Source organism: Rhipicephalus sanguineus, chromosome 9 (genome assembly GCF_013339695.2).
Source record: "Rhipicephalus sanguineus isolate Rsan-2018 chromosome 9, BIME_Rsan_1.4, whole genome shotgun sequence".
NCBI classification, from domain to species: domain Eukaryota; kingdom Metazoa; phylum Arthropoda; class Arachnida; order Ixodida; family Ixodidae; genus Rhipicephalus; species Rhipicephalus sanguineus.
Window position 1 is genome coordinate 15,219,650 of NC_051184.2, and position 22,388 is coordinate 15,242,037.

The following is a 22,388-nucleotide window of genomic DNA, read 5'->3' on the forward strand; positions in this document are numbered from 1 at the left end:
CAGACGTAGGCGGCTGACAGATAGATGGAGCGCATTTAAAAACGAATTAGATTTTTTAAATGTGATACCAAGGGTGACTTGACGAAGATGGTTTTTTAGGAGGCGCTAGTAATCTTTTAAATATTTTCTTCGCTATACCTTTAAGTTATCTTCGTCTTCATGTCTATCACATGTATCGTCAATGTTTTAAATGTTCTAATGTCGTACATATGCGCCGGCGTGAGTTGCTACCTGGTTTCTGTATTTACTTGATATGCTTCGTAAAATAAACCATTTGTTGGAAGTTAGCGCTGTGTCCGCGTCGTACCTCTGTGTCTTCTCCCCTTTGTGCACTATAGGCGTTATGATAGAATACCAACATGCCCAAGCTCACGCTCTTCCAAGGACGAAGCGAGCGCGTCACGGTTCGTGATGGTGATAACTGCTGTGCGCACTACTTGGCGCCACGAAAAGCTTAATCAGCTCCGTAGTTAAAATGGGAAGAAGGCAGTCAGGTGCGGGCCGGACCGCTAGCCAAAGGTCCGCGGGCCGCTTGCGACTCGCCAGGCCGCGTTCCATAAGAAACATTCCATCAGAAAGATGACCGCGAAAGCAACTCGCGTGCTTTCCAAGACAAACTCTCCTCTTTGATGACAATCAAAATGCGCTATTGTGCGCTACGCTTAACTGCTCCCTAATAACAGGAACGTAAGTTCCATGTGCCATGTATCATATCTCACGTTCCTTTCCCTCCCCGCCATCGCTCACTCTCTCTCCCTTCTAATAACGAGCTGTTTACCGGCTGAGAGGAAGCTAGCACCGTAAATTACGCTTCTCGCTCACACTCCATCTCCCCATTTCCACAATGTTCGCCTGCTTTTTCGCATAACTCTAATGTTGTGTGGCGAAGCGTGCGAAAAGCGAAAACTCCGCCTGCGAGAGCGGTGCGTATTTTATGCTCGCCAGCGCCGTTGTAATGGCTTATGTCGGGAAGATTTATGCTGCCGGAGGCGCGCTGTAAGGTCGCACGCGCGCAGATTATCCGTTTGTTCCCAGTTATTTTTTCGTTGTCTTCTATTTTTTGCCGTTATATAGAAAATTGCCACCCGGAAAGTTGGACCACAGGAGCGGCCCCTCTTCAGATTAGCGAGGGGCGATATATTACGAGTCAGGTAAGAGATAAGACAAATATAATAGGGGTAGAACATGGAATTAAAAAAAAACGCGACGGACTTTATCGGGGCGCGAATTGTGTTATTACACGGATGTTTGGAACTAGGATCGCGAACTTCAGCGTGGAAGAATGATCTTCGAAGCTCAAAACGGCGATGCTGGTGGTAATTTGCGAAACAGAACGCGTCTGCACTGTACACCAGAGCACGCCTGTCTCGCACCCAGGCTGCTGGCGAGCCGAGCGTATACTCTCGCACCCAGACGCTCGCTACCAAGGCGCGCATGGGATGCGCCAAGTAAACAGGGTAAGTTGCAGCTATGAGGCCTTAAAGTGCGAAAAAGTACCCGTTCGCGCCGCTTCCGTGTGTAAGAGCCCGTCTTGGCACTACTGCATCGTCTTGGGATGCCAGAACAAGTAGCTCAACAGGAGGACTTATCCTTGGAGCAGCGCTGAAAGCCGTATACTAAGATGGTATACAAACACAAAGGACAAGCGCTGCTTCAAGCATGCATCTGTACCAACTAGACCAACTTTCTAGCTCGTAGGAGGACATTACTTAGCGCTGTCTGCGACGATCACAACGCTCCACGGGAATCACGCCGGTGCGGTGTTTTCAGCTTCGCCGCGAGTGGGTAATTGTAATTCAAATAGAAAAATTAGGAGCCAAGTCAAAATGCGCGACTAAGTACACTAACTGCCTGTATTTTAGTGCGATGCCCATCTATTCCATTTTACGAACCTAATTCGCATGACACGCAGCTGGGTTGAATGCAGACGCAAGCTTTGTGTGGGGTTGCACCTAATACCTTTCAGCGTTTGCTTTGACGAAAATGTAGTGCAAAGTAGTGCTTTCAAGCACAAGCAAGCAGCATGCCTTGCCACTTTCAACGTAGTATTAAGCTTTAGTGCTTTGGATGGCATCCACGATTGCAATGTTACAAGCTTTCGTATTCAAAAGGTAGTAAATGGTACGGTCTTCCTGTACGACTGGCCAGAACTCCGTGCTTTCATTTCAGTGTTTGATGTTCCCAAATTTATTTGGACACAAGGCATCCAGCTCCACAGAATTGTTATATTGGCACGTAAGTAAACAGCACTCGCGCCGATGTCCTTTACGTCGCAGACACAGGCGTAGCGTTAGATAAAATAGCGAAATTTTTAGCATATTTACACACCGCAAATTTCATGAGAGACAGCGGGATTCCGCCCTTTTCAATATCGCCTTAACTAAGAGTAGCACTAAAGCATCATCGTTGCACGATTAAAATCGCTCAGATAGCTTCCAAAAGGGATCGATGAACGATACTACAGGCAATAACCTCTGATAGCACGCTTGTGTGAGCAAGACGCATTATTGTAAGAGCACTCGTGAAACAAAAATTACGTTCTGCGAAACTACCCGCAAAGCGCACACTAATTATTACGCGATGCGCGTTGAAGTGATGAATTTTCCCAAAATTTTGTGCGCAACTTGTAATATGCGGAAACAAACATCGTTTCCCTCTTTCACTAGCTGCATTGCAATTACAACTCACGCGTGCTACAGCGAGGACGTTTTTTGTTTTCTTATTTTTTTAATGTAACCGCGTACGTACCTGACGAAGTTGCTTGCGCAGCCTGCACAGCACGTGCTGCATGAGCAAAGTGTTTTTGATGCTCCAATAAAATCAGCAAAAATCTCTAGGCTAGCAAAAATGCGAAAAACGCTCCCCGATGGCCTGAGTTTCAGGAGTTTTGAGTTTTCTCTGTGTAGCGTTTGCTGGCATGGCAGCCCGAGGATGTTGCTTCGTCGCGTTTGCGATAGATGGGGAGACGCGCGATGCAAACATGGCGCTACGCATGGAATTCACTGTGTTCTCCGCCACCAGAACGACGGCCCGCCTGCCATTCATCTGTGCAAGAGAGTTGTGATAGGTGTTTTCTCTTTCAACTGTAAGTATTTCTCGCTGCTGATGTAAACACTACGACTACGAAAAATTAAACGTTGGTCGTCCCTACTTAAATTGTTACGTTTGGCTTTGAAGTGACGTCGGCGTCGTTGCTAAGATTGGGCAGGAAGTTAAAGTTTTCGACCAGAAACCAGCGACGTGAACATGTGTCTGTATTGGAACGTCACCTACCTGAAATACACCAGAAGTGCCTGACGTCCCTTAAATGCAAATTCTCTCTGGGTGGGACAGTGACGGCTGTGGGAGGAGCTTATGGTTATTCTTCAGTTGCAACCTACTATAGCACGTAAGAAGCGGATACTTTCATAAGAATAGTAGTCTGCCGTTTATTCAGAGAAAAAAAAAACGAAAGCTTAAAATAGACGCCAAGCCATGAGTTCATCCCCGATTGTGGCTGCCTTACAGCTCGGCACAAGCACTTCGAAGCTCGGAATGTCACAATTACGAGAACAAAGTCGGCGGTAATGTCCGCGTATTAAAGCCGTAGAGGTTTATGCCGGGCGTAGTTACCTCGCATTCAACAAGCCTGAAAGAAACTACGCCGTAAACGCCGGATTTCGTAAAAGCGAGATGCAATTTTGTGAAGCGGCCGTTACTAAGCATCAATATTCAAGGGGACAGGAGTCCCCACCCATTGCCCCAACGCTCCACACATTCTAGTTTACTTATTCAGAGCTCAACGAAAAAAACCTTTCAAGGGCAGTGTTTACTGCAGCGCTCGCGTGCGCTGCTCACTCAAATATGGCGCGCTTATAGCTGTGCTCTGCTATTCGTATAGGAAAACAATGCGAAATGTCGCTTAGCTTAGCCAGCGGAATAAAGGTGAGGCAAATGTTGTTTTGTTCACGGGAAAGCGCCCCACAAACAATAAAGAAAAGCTGGCGTATACCTGACACGTATCCGGAAATTAGTTACAGGAGATGAGTCTTTTAAGTTTATTGAAATATGCTTACTTTAATACATTTCTACGCTCTACGTTCAGTGCCTATGCCCTGGCCATATATCTCGTTCTCTTTATCCCCACTCAACTGCTGTCAACTCCATTTCTGCTACGCACTTCATGTTGACTTCTTTCCTCTGTGAATGAATGCAGCGTGAAAATTCTGCACCCTTCACTTTTCGTTCTCCCCGCTCGGCTCCTATTTGTGACTGCTTCACTTCTCTGTTACTGACTTCAACTCTTTCAATTGGCTTCTTCGCTTCTGCCTGTTTTGCTATTTACTTGTCTATCCGGGAATCCCTCACGTGGCATGTGCCCAACCCGGAGGATTTTCCAACACTGTTCAGATACCTGTGCCGCACGCACAGCTGTACATAGCCAGAGGCTCAATTTGCATGTTCCAAGGCATAATCAGCAATCACGCCCAATGGCGCATGCCCACTGACACAATATGACGCATAATCGGCAAAACAGCAGACAAATAACCAAAAAAGCGAGAGAAGGTGCGAATAAACCTCCCTCTAGAAGTTCGATAAACAGCAATAGTTAAACCGCATTTAGCATCTCGAACGTGATACTCTTCCAATGAAACACCGTGAAAATATCACAGACAAATAGTTCCAGCGAGTTTCTGTCTAAGGTGAAAAATCACTCGAGCCTACCTGCCATTCGTAGAACGTTAAGACGTGTTGGTAATAATCCGTGAGTGTACGCTCACATTAACGTTTCGAACGACATGCAAATACTCTTGAGCACGCTTTCTCATGCAAAAGTGGGGACGAAATTACGGGCACCCATTGTATGCAATTGTAGCTGTGAGCGCTCTATGTGTATTCATAGCAGCGATTATTTAACGCTGAGTTTCTGCATCGCACACCGCGTTTTTCAAGCCAGCGTCTCACGAGGCACTTAAGGCTTTCGCCTTAATAAAGGGAGAGAGTATAATTGCAGCGTCAATCATCTGACTGCACACATCGCATTAACTTCCCAAAAGGTCGGTCTTATCAAATGCGGCCACGCTGTCGGCGTCACCATCATGTCTCTTCTGATTGGCCCACATCACCACCTTGCTCTCAACGGACCGCGAAACTGCCGATAAAGTAGATATTAACAACATGGCTATGTTCATAATTACATAATCACTCAGTTTCACGTCGTTCAGCAAGCAGCGTTTCGTGCGCCGTTGCCCGTTAAAATAGTTGCACGCAACTACGGAACATTCGGCCAGACTACATTGCTGGCAGCAAGCGAGGAACAAGACGTGACCCCGAAAACGGGCACGCGCGCGCCCTTTTCGTGCCTTATTAGAGTTAGGTGCGGCTCGCGGCATGGGTGGAGTCATGCACAACGTCCTCGATATGAAGCTAATTCAATATAATCGCGAGTCCTTTTTGTCCCGGCCCAAGAAAGACCCGTTTCCTTCGATGCGCCGGGAAGATAATACGGGTTCCCTGGACGGCCGCTTTTGTGATCGGTGCGCACAGGCGTACGGAACAAAACAAGGTGAAACCCCATCACACCGAAAGCTCGCGCTGGCGTGTGAGGCGCGCGCGCTGCCGCGTCAGCTGGATGCCAAGGTCGCGCATGGCACGACTTCGTGCTCAGCAAAGATTACGCGCGCTCGAGCACGCAAGCCCATCGGAGGCAGCTGGAGGCGGGAGCTGGGAATCAATAGAAGCTACACCGTTTCTTGCACCGCTTTGGCCTCTCCTCGCATCGTGCAAAGCACTTTTCGGAGGCGCGTCGTCGGGCTCGAGAAGTCGAAATGACTTGGCGTGGCGGCAACAACCGCGGCACTTGCTCGGGAGCGGGCCGTCGGACGCGCGTGGCATTAGAGGTGGTAACAGCAACGACAGGCAGTATCGACGCGCTGCACCGTTTGTCGAGGGCGATCGACGTCCCCGTGGTCATAGGCGCACGCTGCTAAAGAGGCGTCGTTGGCAACGAAGGGGAATCCAGAGCCTCTTGCTGCACCAGTTGGATCGTACAGCCGTCGCCAGCCTTAACTCGAATACGGGAACACCAGTACGAGAGAAAGAAAAATAGAAAGGCACAGAAGCAAGGAAAGTCAGGGAGTTTTAGCCAGACGCTCACCCGGTTTGAAACTTTACGCTGGAGGAAAGGAATGAAGGGGTGAAAAGAGATGAAATGGAGGGGCCCTCATTGCGCGCCGCTTGGCGGCGGACAACGTCTACAGGCGGTCGCAGAGGCCAGTCGGCATTAAGCACCCTACGGCAACCGCTTCGCTGCTTCCTGCGTCAACGACGCACACGATGTATACGGTCCAAGAACATTGGCTCCCGAAAACAGTCTCGCTTAACATTAACAAATACGAGGTGCTTGAACCAAATATGTTGCCGCTCTACTCGTAGCACTTCCCTAAAAATGAAATGCACTTAGATATAAGGTTAAAGGAAAAAATATATTTACTATTTTCTCGCTATCTTGGAGATTGTCGCCTTTGTCGTCCTGTACCCCGCGAAAACGATTTGCAAGGTTTATTATGACCGTACGGGCTTCTAAACATGCCCCTAAATTTAAGTACACGAGCATCCTTGCATCCTTCGCTCACCAAAATTGGCCGCAGATCAAACCCTAGTATTTCTGTTAAACAACCGAATACAGGTGTTAAACAGAATACAAAACAACAGAGAGCCTAGACTGTCATATTGCGCCACAAGTACGCGTAAGTCACGCATAAAGGCTTCCGCGAATGCTAGGCCGCTTCCGTTAAGCTGGTTTAAAAGCTTAGAAACATTTATATTTCCGGCAGCCAGTGCCCTTAAACTCCTATGCGAGTGCCTAGTGAAACAATGCAAGACTCAGGTGAAAAGGGGGCATCTGTCACCAACAAACGGCGGCAACAATTCCTTCATTTGTGTTTATCTAAAAAAATATGAGGCAATATTTCAACTTATTGTTTAAGAATCTGGGCACTCGCGTTTTTCTTCGAACATAACCTAATATATCTGCAAATGACGCGTGTTTACAATGTCTTTCGAGCCGTGGCAATGTGTGGGAACAGCGCATCGTTCGCGCCTTTTGTAAATTCAAGTTATCTAATCGCGTGGATGATTACTGCTTAAGACGAACGACTAGGCATATGTCAATGTACGAAAGGCTTATAAGTGCAACAACGGCCGGTGTTTCTACGGCAATAGAAAAATTCCTGCAGGAGGGTTTACGAGACCATAAAGTCTTGCTGCTGTGGAGGCTGCACGGTTATGGACGCATTTTAACGACGCCGCGTCGAACATATAAAACTAAAAGAGCGGGCCAGCTCGGCACTACGACGTTCACAAAGTCTAGGACTTTGTGATTTTCTAATCGATATGCACAATTGGCGCCGCGTAGTAATCGGGGTTCTTTTTTCTCCTTCTTCAGCTTCATTTGAAGAGGAAAAAGCAAATAGGATTGTCGTACAGAGCTTCGCAAGAGCGCAGTGTCTGCGGCGGCGTGAATATTTCATACATCATTTGCTCTCGACAATGCGCTAACCTGAAAGGAATACAAATTGTTTTCGGCAAAAATCTCGTGCTTTGAAAAAAGACGTAGAACGTGCTTCGTTTATGGCAGAAAGAAAAGAAAAAGCATACGCGTTTTGGCGCGTGACAGCACCACTGCCGGCACAAAGTAAGCTGCTTGGAAGTACTTATACATGCAAGCGCTCCAGAGGGCTTGTTTTGGTGAATTCCTCGACGAACAGTGACAAATAGCTTCCAAGTGCTTCTGTGTGTCGCTACACTGAGAGGCAAACATACGAACCTTAAATAGTTCTGGAACTGCTCAGTGGTGAGCTAAAGCGTCCCAGAACAGCTGGAGACAACATTTCTTTAGAGCCACATCTAGCTGACTGAAAACACAAAATGAACTTTATCTTATAGGAAAAGACAAATTGTGTGATCAGTATCATTTAAGGGTCCAGAGTGTACTATGCAAACAGATATTAGTATTCTGTAAGTGAATTTTTTTGCGCACCTTAGTGTAAGCTAGCTCAGCGCAAGCCGTATTAAACGTCGGAACATAATCGCAGTACAAGATGCTGCGATTATGGCAATATATCCTACATGTGTCAATATATCCTACATGCATAAATACAAAAACAATCTGCGATACCGTATGTCTACATTATTGCTTACGTATTATTCTATACTAGCAGGATGCTAAGGATCCAGATTGATTGCACGTATTCGTATCACATTTGTATTTTAGCGGCAAATAGAGTTAGATTCAAATTCACACCTAACACTCCACTCTATTCAAGTATGCTCAAAACGAATAAACACAGAAGCACCGTATTTAGACAAGCACTGCACCCAAGTATTTCTGAACCCACACACAGTATAACCCGCTGATACGTCTTTCACGGAACCATTAAAAAAAAGCTATGTAAGAGCCGGGAAACGTAACAGCCGAAAACGGGTGTGACATTAGAGAAGTGGCGAGAAACAACCGTTTTATTTCAAACATTTCGCTTGAAGAAATAGTGCAGCACCGCCTGGCGCTTTTGCTCACGCCTGATCAGTACAAGGCGTCGCTCAGGCACCTGCAGTGCCATGTGGCTTTCGGCGTCGTCGCTGCGCGCAAATCTCCGCAACAAATCCAGCGCTGTTACGGCCGATGAAGCCGTCGGCTGCGGCGCCTGCTCCACCTCCTCAACTTCGTCATGGCTGACGCACGCATCGGTACACTCGGCCACGATATCGTCGACGGAAAAAATCGCGGAGGTGACAACGGCGTCGTCAACGGCAGCGTAATCGCTATACGCGACGCCGTCAGCGCCAGTAGTCTCCTTGGCGAGTCCAGTTCTTCGCAGTCCTCGAAGGCGCCGGACGATTCCGGGCAGCAAAAACTAATCTCGAAGTGCATACTTTTGTTGAATGCATCAGACCAATTTCAGCACCCAAGCACGGCATAGACTTCATGTTTAGATGAAAATTAGACACCTCGGAGGTCGTGTTTCTGATTGCGGTACTTAAAGATACTTGAAATACGAGCGCGTAACTTAAACAGGGACTTCGGAAGAGAAGGACAAGCGCATTCTTCCGAAGACCCTCTTTAAGTTACGCGCTCGTATTTTAAGTATCATGAATCACCAACGCGCCCAATCAGCCATTTTAACAACTTAAATATACATCATATATGTGGCCCTCACCGTTTCTGCCGGCCAATTCAATCGACAAGCCACCAAACGGACCTAGCTAAGCCGCGTGAAATGTCACAATGGCAGCCTCGGCTGTCTCGGAGGGCCGGCCGAAAACGACGTAGCCGCGGGGTTCCACTATATATATATATATATATATATATATATATATATATATATATATATATATATATATATATATATATATATATTTATATATATATATATATAGAAATATTTCCCAACAATTTCGGCACGAGTCCTTCCTTCGTCAGGGGATCAGTTACACTACCGTCAAACTTGCTCTGTGGCGTCCCTCTCGCCCTCGAAGACATTTCAGAGAAATGTCTGTTGCCGGTCCATTGTGTTCCCGGTCGCTTCTATCTACCCTCTAAAATACACAAAGCAGGCAATCCGGGACGTTCGATAGTATCCAGCAACAGCACATCAACAAAACCGACATTTCCCTCTTACCTACAGGACACAAACCGCTTCATCCGCGAAACTTCTAATCTCAACATCCCAGGTGATAGCTTTCTGGTGACCATGGACGTCTGCTCACTGCACACTACCATACCTCACCATGACGGAATAATGACTACGGCTTCTGAGTATGGGAAATTTGACTCATTTACCGGTGTAAGTGGCGAGGTACTGTCTCCACTTCTCGAACTTGTACTAAACCATGCCCATATTGAGTTTAATGGTAAGCACTTCGTTCAGGTCAGTGACACCGCAATGGGCACAAAAATGGTTCCGAACTTTGCGAGCACCTTTGTGGCATCTCTTGAAATCCCATTTATCGAGGGACACGCCTTGAAACCTTTATATTACAGGAGATTCCTGGACGACATATTTATGATATGGAACTACGATGAGAGGAGCCTTCTCCGGTTCATATGGGATTTCAACGAGCTCCACCCATCGATTAAGTTCACGCATATCATTTCGAAAACTAGCATTAACTTCTTGGACGTAACTGTTTCGATCAAGAACGCCTGTCAACAAACACGTGAATAAAAAGTAAGCCCCTCGGATTTTAAATTCAATATCACTGAAAACCTTAACTGTAGCTCCTGTGATGTGATGTACACGCCACATTGCAACGTCTGCCGGCAAGAATATATCGGCCAAACGGACACGCCATTTCCCCTTCCCCACGCAGAGTAGCAAGTCAGCGAATTTACACACGCCGGCTAAATTCTCTGCATTTCTATAAAGAGCTCTCTCTCTCTCTCTCTCTCTCTCTCTCTCTCTCTCTCTCACGCCATTTCGGCTGCGGTTCAATAATCGCCGGCACCACGCCACTTCATTGCCGAACCTACCCTTTTCCAGACACCTGCGCCTGCCAGACCACAACTTCGAAAGTATCATCGCAACCCTTTTACAGTCCGGTTTCCGAAACATGCGCGAGCGCGAACAGCGCGGGGCATATTTTATTTTCAAATAAATTTCAAATATTAATAGCCGGCATCAAAGAGGACTCTGGAAGACTCTCCTGCCTTCGAGAAATGAGCCTAGATGAATTTGGCAGCACACAATCACAACTGGTGACCATGCTTGTCTTTTGATGGGCTCGTACGTGTGCAGTGTCATTTTGTCGTGCTGACTGAAAAACACTCACACAATCTGATGTGCTTATACGCTCCCCTACATCTTCAAAGATACTCAAAAGGAACTGACGGAGACGACAAGCGGAAAACCGACCCATTCAGGGGACGCTCTTCCCTTACGTGCGGCGGCACAGGCTCATCCCGCTAGCTCCGGCGACAACTTTGGGGGGCCTGGCACACGAGGAGAACCAGCACACAACACGAGATCATAACCAGATGTGGACGCAACGACTTTCGGCAACGCGCAGTTTTCTCTTCGTTTTTTTTCTCTCACTCTTTGCGAAATGTCTTCGAGGGCGAGAGGGACGCCGCACAGCAAGTTCGATGGTAGTTCAACTAATCCCCTGACGAAGGGAGGACCCCTCCCGAAAATTTATTTCACTGTTTAGCTGGATATATATATATATATATATATATATATATATATAGGCGATGCGCAAAGCGCCGACGACGCCATCTGCCGCCACGCCTCGGAAGCGCTCGCGGGGCCCGGCGAGCAGTGTTCCCGCCAGCGTCTATACGCGAGTGCACGGATGGATGTGTCTTTCATCGTGATTTAACGATTCTGGCGGGCCTCAGCGATGTCGAAAAATAACTGCTGCGTTGTCGGCTGCTCAAACACACACAAAAAATCGCCAGGAACGCACATCTACAGGTTTCCGGTGCTATTTCATGAGCGAAAGCGACGGCGGCGGTGGATTGCGGCTGTACGACGTTGAAGCTAAGCAATCGCGCTTTGTTTACGGCAGTGTTAGAACGATTACCGTGTTTTTATTTCTTTTTTGTCGCTACGTTTTCAGCGAACGCTACTACGTTTACACTTGGTCGCCTCGCCTGCATTGTAGACACTACAATTCACATGAGGTTGTTATTACTGATCAGACGCGATACCTTGGCTCTCTTAGAAAACGAATGGCGCGAAGCGCAATGCGAGAGAATGTGGGGCAGGTGACGGCTCCTTTAAAAAAAGCGCCGTGGAATCACACGTGTGCTGTACGAAATCGGCTGCATTCTACCTATTGATGGCACTGGAATGCGATCATCGGTGCAGAATGTTCGCTGTGCGCTTCTGCACCGATGATGACAAGCTTATCGTTTATTTTTTCACAAGTTTATCGTGCTGGTTTCAAAGTTTTACCAACGCTGACCCTTCACGTGGCCGACCCTGTGAAATCTATACGCCGGTGCGACAGCGCTCCCTCAAAATCTACTATATCAGCACATGGCACGTAAACGAAGCTACTGTGTCGAGAAAAAACATTGGTTCACGCGTCAACGCATGCAGGCGTTAGTGATCGGAACGTTATAAAGAAAGCGGTGTACTTACGATGAGCTCCACTTCGTAGGAGAAGCTTGTTGTCGATTGTCTGTGACAAACACTTGTCGCGTATGGGGACATTGTCGTCCCACACAGCTGTGACATCGGACACATGTCCACTATTATAAAGTGCGGCTCCTTTGCGCACACTGTTGCCGCAAAAGTAATTATCTGGGACGCACACAACCGGCGAATCGCACGCGCGCAAATGAGGCGTCTGCTACGCGACCCGCGAGCGGTTCCAACGGCTCGCGGGTCACGGTATATATATATATATATATAGCTTACCTCTAAAGCTGAATTCTAGCGACAAGCATAGGGTAGTCGTCCGCTTAACACATTCCAAGTGCTTCGCAGAAGTTGAAGAAACTCGCACAGCAGGCAAATATAAGACGTTTCCGCAATATCCACGATAGCCAAATAACACATGTTGTTGAGCTAGTTGGTTCGCACTGTGCAAAAGGTAATAACGCAACGCAAGGCGAAGAGAAAAAAGGGTAGAGGAAAGAGCGCACACGAGTCTTCTGTACTGATAGCAACGATTGCCTCTACGACCTGCTACCCGCGGTACTTGACGTATTGCTCGAATAAGGGCAGAAAGAGCCAGAACATTATAATAATAATAATTGTGGTTTTACGTCCCAAAACTACAATATGATTGAGATAGACCGTAATGAACGGCTCAAGAAATTTCGGCCACCTGCGGTTATTTAATGTGCAGGTAAATCTAAGGGCACGAGCCTCTAGCACGTTGCCTCCATCAAAATGCGGCTGCCGCAGCCGGGACTAGATCCCGCGACCTTCGGGTCAATAGTAAGTCACCACAACCACTAGATAACTATGGCGGGTGTTAGAACACAATACAGGCCTTCCAGCGCATATATAATATTGGCCTCAAGGGCCACCGCTGGAGAGACCGACGCTGCTATCGTCGCGACTTTGTAAAAGACATCACGCGACTCGCCTTTGCCGCCGCCAGCGCACTCGCTGGCTTTCATCCTCGAGGCAGTAATTTATTTTCTTGCTACTACAGCATGGGTTACTACTCGGTGCCTGAATACCGAACGTATTTGGCCAAGCCCGGCATGAGCATTCACGCGTGCCCCAAAGCGAAGCATCAGCGAGATGCTCGGCTGATGAAGCTCAGAATACTTCAGTAAGACAGATAACTGGGCAAGTTGGCATGGATCCATAATTTAAACTTTTTTAGCGCGCACAAAAGACAAGGACAAGCAAGAGACACACGAGCGCTCGTGTGTCTCTTGCTTGTCCTTGTCTTTTGTGCGCGCTAAAAAAGTTTAAATTATGAAGCTCAGAATAGCCTAGCAACGCAGCCTCCATTTTCGGGTGTGTAATAAGCACTTTCGCAAAGAAGAGAGACAGAAGGAATATAAGAAAGGCAGGGAGGTTAACTACACTACGTCCTGTTTGTTACCCTACACATGAGGAGGGGACAGAGAGAGAAAAACCATCATTGCACGCGGCGCGCTGGGAGCTAAAATAGTCTTTTTGCAGTGCACTATATTTTATACCTTCCGCCCTCTGTGTCTCTCGCTTTCTCGTCTTTCTATTACCCTTCCCTAATCCCCCAGCGTGGGGTAGACAAGCTTTTCTGGTCGAGCTCCTTGCCTTGTTCCTTGCTGTTTCCTTCCTTGAGCGGCGCAGTTCAAAACAAGAATAGGCGACGCCAAGTGGGCCAAGCATTTTATAAAAAGACAGAAACATGGCACTAGTCATAACAGACGCGGTGACCACGTGCGGGACGCGCAAGAAAGGGAAAAACCACTAAAATTGAGATTTATGTACGTATCGCTTTGATCGATGCACGGGAATGTGGGCAGAAAAAAAAACAACAAGCAGAACTTTGCTTCGTGCGTACCTCTTTTTCCTGAGCTGAATCCTTGCGGTGAGCATCGTCGAGTCGTCGACTTGAACGATGTACGTAGGTGCGATGCTTCGCAGTAGACGGAGAATCTCGCACAAGCAGCAAGAAATTCGGTTCCGGCAGGAACTCAGAAATTCGGGCGATTAGCAGTCAGAGACGAGAGCAGCACAAATTGGCGCTGACAACGGAAACGAACTTCCTGGCAGCAATGCCACTCATCCCTGTTCCGTTCATTCAACGGTTGATTAAAGAGAATGGCCAACCAAAAAAACAACAGTAACAGCGAAGTGACAGTTAAGTGTATAGACTGCAAAGGAAGACGGTAACACGTGGATGCAAAGAAAATAAATAGCTTGCGAAACTATTTTATCTTCCTTCCTACTGCCAAATAAGAGCTAAACTACCAGTTGTAGAAGGCAGACACTGATTTGAAAATAATTTTTTAAACCACTCGTGTCCTAGTCTTGTTCACTAAATAAGCAGAATGACCATGATACAGACAGAGAACTTCTTGAAGACGCTACAACCCGCTTTGTGTAAGGGGCGTTAACACCACCTGAGGTGCGAGAGTAGACACTTGTCACATCGTTATACTGCTTTGAGGAAATACTGTAAAGCAAAAAAACAAAACAAAATGAAAAAAAAACGTTCGATTAGCACGAACAGACAAACTATAAGCGAACCACGCAAAACTAAAGATATACTGCGCACCTACTGCCAAATGCCATGCGGTGCCAAACGCACAATAACGCAACTAATTGACGCGAATTCGTAGGAAAACAGGGCCTTCTCAGAACTGCCTATAAAGTTAAAGATGCTGAATGCAACCAAAATAAACTGGAAGCCTATGTTACAACAAACTTCTCCATGGAAATTCAACGTAGTCACCGGTGGGCGACCTCGAAACCCTGGAACAGCTGGTGTCCGATGCGAGATGCCTCGCCCAACAAGCGAAGGTCAGGTCAGTCGCGCTCGGAGAGTCGAACGCACGCGCGCACCGCACAGAGGTCAGTATCAGTCGGTTGGGAAAAGGGGGCGGGCACACCGGAGCTGATGACACGAGTGCCGGCGGCGTAGAGGACGACACAGCGGACGTCGAGGACGCCAGACGCGAAGCCAGCGGGCAGCGCCTGTTGTACGTGGCGCTACGAGGCCCCCGTGCTTTCCCTCCCAAGAGGAGGAAGGAGGGAAGCGAGAAAAAAGGGAGACGACAGCGAGCCAGACAACGAGCCCAAAGTCGATCCGAGAGCCGAGCCAAGTCGACCGCCGGGTGGTGCACACGGCCGTCCTGCGCTGGCGCGGAGACCACCGTCGACTGGTGGTGGTGGTTCGATTGTGGAGCGAAAGACGGGGGAGGGAAGGGTTCGCGGCACCAGCGCGCCACTCGGGAAGGGGGGAGAAGAAGTCCCGCGCTTCCATCCTTCAATGTCCCGGCCGAGGGAATCGATGCGGGGCTTTTTCGTCCCTCCCCCCCCCCCCCCCCCCCCGGCAGGATACGGGGGTTCCTTCCTCGCCGCATGACGCCGCGTCGTTTGAGTAAAAAAAATAAATAAATAAACAAATCAAACAATGCTCGACTTCGAGCCACGCGTTTATTTTTTGGCCACCTCGTGTTCAACTCGCGCATCTGTCTCTGTTCTTTGCTCGTTGAGAACAGATAACGACGCACGAAATGTAACAGAGCCAAACAAGCATAAAACAGAGAGTGCTCGTGTAGACGTTCAACTAGTTTCCCTGCTTGGCCAGATTATTTTTCTTCGTTTAAACAGTTTTCATGAAAATGTCGGCATTTGTTATCTTATTCACTGAACTGCCCACAATTAACCATCCAGCAAATGGTGACGGACACGCCGATTCCTTAGAAGAAAACATTAGCACGAGTTTATTCCCAGTGTGCACAAGCTTTATTCATTCGCTCGCGTGAAAATTTTCGATACTGGAAGATCGCACGTGTGTTCAGCTTCCTTAAGAGATCGTTTAACATCTTAAGCTAGTCGCAGCTCCTGCTCGGGCTTAGTGCTGCAACGTAAATGCATGTACCTAGCGCATTATGAGAAAACCTGCTTTTCTCACGTGTTCCCCCGAAGAACAGGCGCCTGCCATTGGCCAAATGACAAGATTAACAAGATAACATGGCGGCAACCAAAGTGTCAACATATATTTATATATCCGTTGCTTATAGTTACAGTTTGCAATGTCTCACACATTTGCTTGATTGTATTAATAGATAGTCACCATATATGAGAATAATTAGCGCAAGAGCAATGAAATATTCTTGTTGACCGAGATGGTGAAACACGGTTATAAAAGTGTCACAAATTAGCGGGTTTTAAAGCGCGCGCGAGGCCGCTTTCAAACTGCTACGAGACAGAACGGCGCGAACCGCTCGCCAAGAAGCGCGAAAAGACGAAAAAACAAGCATCAAAAGACGCCGGCGCGCCGCATCCTCCTCACCCAATCGAGCCAGGCGCAGACGACGCGATCAAACGCCCGGCAAATCCTGGATGTTTCTAGAAGGGAGGGGGGACGCATCCGCGAGCGATGCCGCCGCGATTCGAACCTACGAGAAAGCTCTCGCCCTTTCCCCAGGCTTAGCTGTACTGCACGCAGAAGAAACATCCCGACGCTTCTAGAAACCGGGGAAGAAGGGATAAAAGCGTGCAATCGACGAGAGTCGAGTAGTGCAGGCAGTGCAGTCAGTGAAGTGTGGAGTCGAGAAGTCAGTGAGTGAAGGAGTGGCCCGGTGATGGTGAAGTTACGCTAAGTGTGGCTCCGTTAGCCAAAGAAGACGTGTTTATGATGGTGTGCGGTCAGTCGATCGTGGATCTGGAAGAATCCGACGACGACGCCGTGTGAGCCGTGACAAGTCACGACGACGGTTGAGCTACGACGATCAACGCTGGAGCTGGCGTGAGTGTTTCCTTGAAGAGAAGCATTCGTTTACCGTCCAAGTATTGTGGACTGGATACGCCACTATCTATTCAGGACTTTAACGGTCATCGAATAGTTTAATGCATGTGATTGCATTGGTTGCGTGTGATCTGTTTGTTTAGCTCCCGTTGTGTAAACACCATCTGAGTATTATTGTGAAGCTGTAACTGGTACCAGCCGAGTGTGCATGTGTTTGTATTATTTGTATTGCCTTAACTGAGAATATATTTCGTTTTCGTTTGTGTTATCGACTCTCGGCTCTGACTCGGTCTTTGGACCACAACCGGCGTTCGCTGGCGCACCAAAGGACCAACTCTAAATTGTCCGCGCTTTCGTGGTGCGTTTTCGGAGGGCCTTGACGCCAGTCCTTAGAATCCGCCCGGCGATTGCCATCCCGATTAACGGGATCAGGGACAATTATTCTGGCGTCCGCGACACAGGACCTTTTTGGTGCACAGTGTGTCCAAGGTAGGGAGAAAGAGCCTTGAGACGTTGATAGTGCTTGCGAACGATTTTTGTGTGTTGCACCGCGTTCTCGCTAACCTGTGTGCAGAGAGTGTTTGGTATTCGAAGTTAGGCAGATATTTTGTGCACGCGGCTAGGTTTTGTTTGACGGGCATGATGGAGCTTGAGAAGTTAGTTGCCCTTGGTGAGAAGATGGGTTTGTCTGGGGCCGAACTACGAAAGTGGGTCAGCCAAAAGGAAAAAGAAGAAAGAGAAAGAGTTAAGGAAGAAAGAGAGATGAAGGAACAACAGCTGAAAGCAGAGCTTGAACGAGAGAGGTTGGCAGCTGAAAGGGCCAAAGAAGAAAGAGAACAACAATTGAAACTGGAGCTGGAGAGAGAGAGGCTAGCAGCTGAGAGGGAGAGAGAAGAAAGAGAGGCGCAAGAGAGACAGATGCAAGCTGAGATGGCTGAGAGAGAAAGGCAACGGCAGCACGAATTGGAACTCGAACGGCTCCGTTTGCAGCAGCGCATAGAGACTCCCGTCCAGGCTAGAGCAGAGAGCAGTGAAAGGGAAGATCATAGCTTCCGTTTGAACCCAAGCAAACTGCTTGTGGCGTTTGATGAAAGGAAAGATGACCTTGATGCATACCTGCACAGGTTTGAGACAATAGCTAGAAGCCAAAATTGGCCGGAACAGCAATGGGCAACTGCTTTGAGCACTTGTTTGAGTGGCGAAGCGCTCAGTGTGTACGGTAGGATGACACCTACCGATGCAGCTAATTACACGAAAGTGAAAGCTGCTTTGCTGAAGCGATTTCGATTCACCGTGGAAGGCTTCCGCGATCGGTTCCGTACGGGAAAGCCAGCTGATGGCGAGACGGCAACGCAGTATGCCGCGCGGCTCAGCCATTATTTTGACAGGTGGATCGAACTTTCAGAGACGGCGCAGGAGTACGGTGAGCTTAGAGAGCTTCTAATCAGAGAGCAATTTCTCACCAGTTGCCACCCGAGCCTGTCGCTGTATCTGAAAGAGAGGAAAGCTAAATCGCTTGACGACATGCTTGAGTTGGCCGATCAATTCTTGGAAGCGCAAGGTGGCACGAACCTGGCCAAAGTAAAAAAGGAGGTTCACGAGGAGTCGAAGAAATCGGCACCTGACGAAAAGAAGCGTGCACCGGAGAGTGTTCCGCGATGCTTTCTGTGTAACCGCGTGGGTCATCGCGCTAACAGCTGTCGGACCAACTTCTCACGCCCGAGTGTGATGAAGTGTTTTAAATGTGGACAGACTGGGCACAAAGCAGACGCATGTCGAATCGATGCGAGTAAAGCCCACCAAGCAGCTTGTGCGTATGCACCGCCAAACGAGGGAACAGAAGCGATCAAAGATGAATTGGCCGATGTGAAAAGCGGGAAGAAGATAGATTTCATTGGTGCGGCGGTGACAGCAGAGTCAACGAAAGGAATGCCGACACTTAAGGGGAAAGTTGGTGGAAAGGAAGCCACGGTATTAAGAGATAGTGGATGTACCACAGTGATCGTGCGAAAGAAATTGGTCCGAGAGAGTGATTTCACAGGCAATACCCTACCGGTTCGCTTGCTTGATAGTTCCATTCGAATGCTTCCCGAAGCCAAGATTGAGGTTGAGACCCCTTACTTCAGCGGGAGAGTTACGGCCCTGTGCATGAATAACCCCCTGTTCGACCTAATCGTGGGAAACATCGACGGAGCTCGAGGGCCATACGATCCTGAACGTTTGGGAGAAGCCCCGAAGATGGAGCACTCGTCAGTTCGGGAACCGCGACAAAAAGGAAGCGCGGAAGGGAATCTCATGAAGGATGTTGCCCGAGCTCCAATTGAAGCCGAGGTGTCACCGAATGGCAACAATGGAAAACCAACGGTCGCTGTACCGCCAGTGAAGACGCGCCGAGCAGGTGACATTGCAACTAAGCGACCACCATCATCTGCGGCTCAAACGATGACGAAGGTGGTCCTCCAATCAAAACACCACGACGCGCAGAAGTCGGCGAAGCACCGCGAACGTTCGAACGAACGCGACCACGCCCTGCCGGTGTCGAATGTGTCGACGGCAGCAGAGACGCCCCCTCCGGCACCGTCAAGTGGAACGGCTCGCAAGAAAAGGAAGAGGAACAAAAAGAGAGCGAGCGAGCACCGAAAGAAGGGGCGCAAGCGCGACACGATGATGGCAGGACAGGGTGTTGGAATTGAATTTGTTTGAAGTGTTTTGAGTTTGAAAGTGTTTGAAGTGTTATTATTCCCTGTGTCGAGTGTGTATAGCTAGTGAGCCGAAGAGCTACTTGCGTTATTTTATGTGTACAATGCTACTGATATAACATTGTATAAGCGTTGTAAATGAAGAGCTTTGATTTGTGCGTTCGCATTGTTTTATATGAATTGTATGAGGCGTCTTGTACTTATGTACTTGAGTTTATCTTTTGTATGTCGTGACATTGAAATGCCATGTGAATTATATTAGGAGCTCTATTGTGAATGTGACGCGCATTTTGTGTGGACTGAGTTATGGACTCTGTATGTGGGACACTTTTGGATGTGTATGTGCGCGCTAATTTGTGTTGTTTGAATATTATGTGATAATATTCTTGAAGTGGGGGGCAGTGTCACAAATTAGCGGGTTTTAAAGCGCGCGCGAGGCCGCTTTCAAACTGCTACGAGACAGAACGGCGCGAACCGCTCGCCAAGAAGCGCGAAAAGACGAAAAAACAAGCATCAAAAGACGCCGGCGCGCCGCATCCTCCTCACCCAATCGAGCCAGGCGCAGACGACGCGATCAAACGCCCGGCAAATCCTGGATGTTTCTAGAAGGAAGGGGGGACGCATCCGCGAGCGATGCCGCCGCGATTCGAACCTACGAGAAAGCTCTCGCCCTTTCCCCAGGCTTAGCTGTACTGCACGCAGAAGAAACATCCCGACGCTTCTAGAAACCGGGGAAGAAGGGATAAAAGCGTGCAATCGACGAGAGTCGAGTAGTGCAGGCAGTGCAGTCAGTGAAGTGTGGAGTCGAGAAGTCAGTGAGTGAAGGAGTGGCCCGGTGATGGTGAAGTTACGCTAAGTGTGGCTCCGTTAGCCAAAGAAGACGTGTTTATGATGGTGTGCGGTCAGTCGATCGTGGATCTGGAAGAATCCGACGACGACGCCGTGTGAGCCGTGACAAGTCACGACGACGGTTGAGCTACGACGATCAACGCTGGAGCTGGCGTGAGTGTTTCCTTGAAGAGAAGCATTCGTTTACCGTCCAAGTATTGTGGACTGGATACGCCACTATCTATTCAGGACTTTAACGGTCATCGAATAGTTTAATGCATGTGATTGCATTGGTTGCGTGTGATCTGTTTGTTTAGCTCCCGTTGTGTAAACACCATCTGAGTATTATTGTGAAGCTGTAACTGGTACCAGCCGAGTGTGCATGTGTTTGTATTATTTGTATTGCCTTAACTGAGAATATATTTCGTTTTCGTTTGTGTTATCGACTCTCGGCTCTGACTCGGTCTTTGGACCACAACCGGCGTTCGCTGGCGCACCAAAGGACCAACTCTAAATTGTCCGCGCTTTCGTGGTGCGTTTTCGGAGGGCCTTGACGCCAGTCCTTAGAATCCGCCCGGCGATTGCCATCCCGATTAACGGGATCAGGGACAAAAAGACAGCCGAAAATCGACACATACAGAGAGGTAAAGAATGACAAGAAGGGCTTTCGTCTACTCTCTTTTATTCTGGGCCGATTTGTTGCTGGCTTTAAGTAATAACTAAGATACATACTACAGGGAAGCAAGATCCACCCATCCATCACATTAACCTACTGCCTTTCCAATGCCATTGTGGGACATGTACCCATCTTATTTTCCTGTCCCATCTACGTGCCCCCTTACCGCACTCCCGCTATTTTACATCACGAACCAAAAGTTAAGGAGTCAGACCACGCCCAGTCGCAGCTAATGGAGCGTACGGCCGAACTCCTGCAACGCATATGAAGGCGCGAAGGCTTACACAAAACTATGGTCCCGTCACCGCTACAGCAAATTCATTACACCACTCGACAGGAACTGCTCACACAAGAGTCTAAATTTTGACACCAACGACACGTCAAAAAACAGTTGCCTTAAGCTGTAACACTGTGCAATTAAATAAAGTGTTTTTCAGATGAAGTGTCTCATTTATTACACAGGTTGAAAGCGCAAAAGACGAAGACAGAAGAGGCTTGACACACACGAGCGCTGTGTGTGTCAAGCCTCTTCTCTGTCTTCGTCTTTTGCGTTTACAACCTGTGTCATGCCAAACCAACAAGCAGCTACCTTAGTCTGATTTATTAGGCCAAGAAATCAACATAAGAGAGAGGAAGGGATATCGGACAATGACTATGGTAGCAATAGACATTTCTTAGAGATTTTTTTTTTCCCAAGACTAAGATGGAAGACACGGATTACATGACGTGTACGCAGGGCATGACAAAAACACTATACGTTAAGCGGTGCTGTGTGTCACAACAACGACACGCTTTATCAATACACAAAACAATTGATGTTGTAGCAAACGAACACTTTAACGTTACTTTGACAGCGTTAACAAAATTCAAGAAACTCTTCTAGGCGATCTCCACCGAAACAGTCATGGAACTGCTGCGATGTCGTTGCTGTTCACAAAGCTAAGTTTTTAATCTGTTCTTAACAGTTTAATTCAGCGCCCTGTCGTACGCTTGGTTCACGTCAAGGTTCGTGCGGCATAATTCACGTAATCATTTTCCCTAACCAAGCGTTGGTTACAAATGCCAATGTCATAAGGGGAGACTGGCACGTCGTGCTTTAGAAGGTGCGAAATCTGGGCTAGTTGTTACGGCTCCGAAGGTCAACGAGAGGCGACAACACGAAACACACAGAGAGAAAACCACAGGAGAGCTGAACTCGCAACGAGAACTTTAAAGCCAAAACACAAACAACTTTCAATATCCGTCACATCGTGTGCGCAGGAAGGACAATTAAA

The 22,388-nt window shown here is 48.1% G+C and overlaps 1 protein-coding gene across 1 annotated transcript in view; it reads right to left on the reverse strand.

Annotated features, from left to right (window-relative positions):
* The window catches only part of LOC119404642 (cAMP-specific 3',5'-cyclic phosphodiesterase), a 633,421-nt gene that overhangs the window by 482,965 nt on the left and 128,068 nt on the right, over positions 1–22,388 (reverse strand). The window lies entirely within an intron of this gene.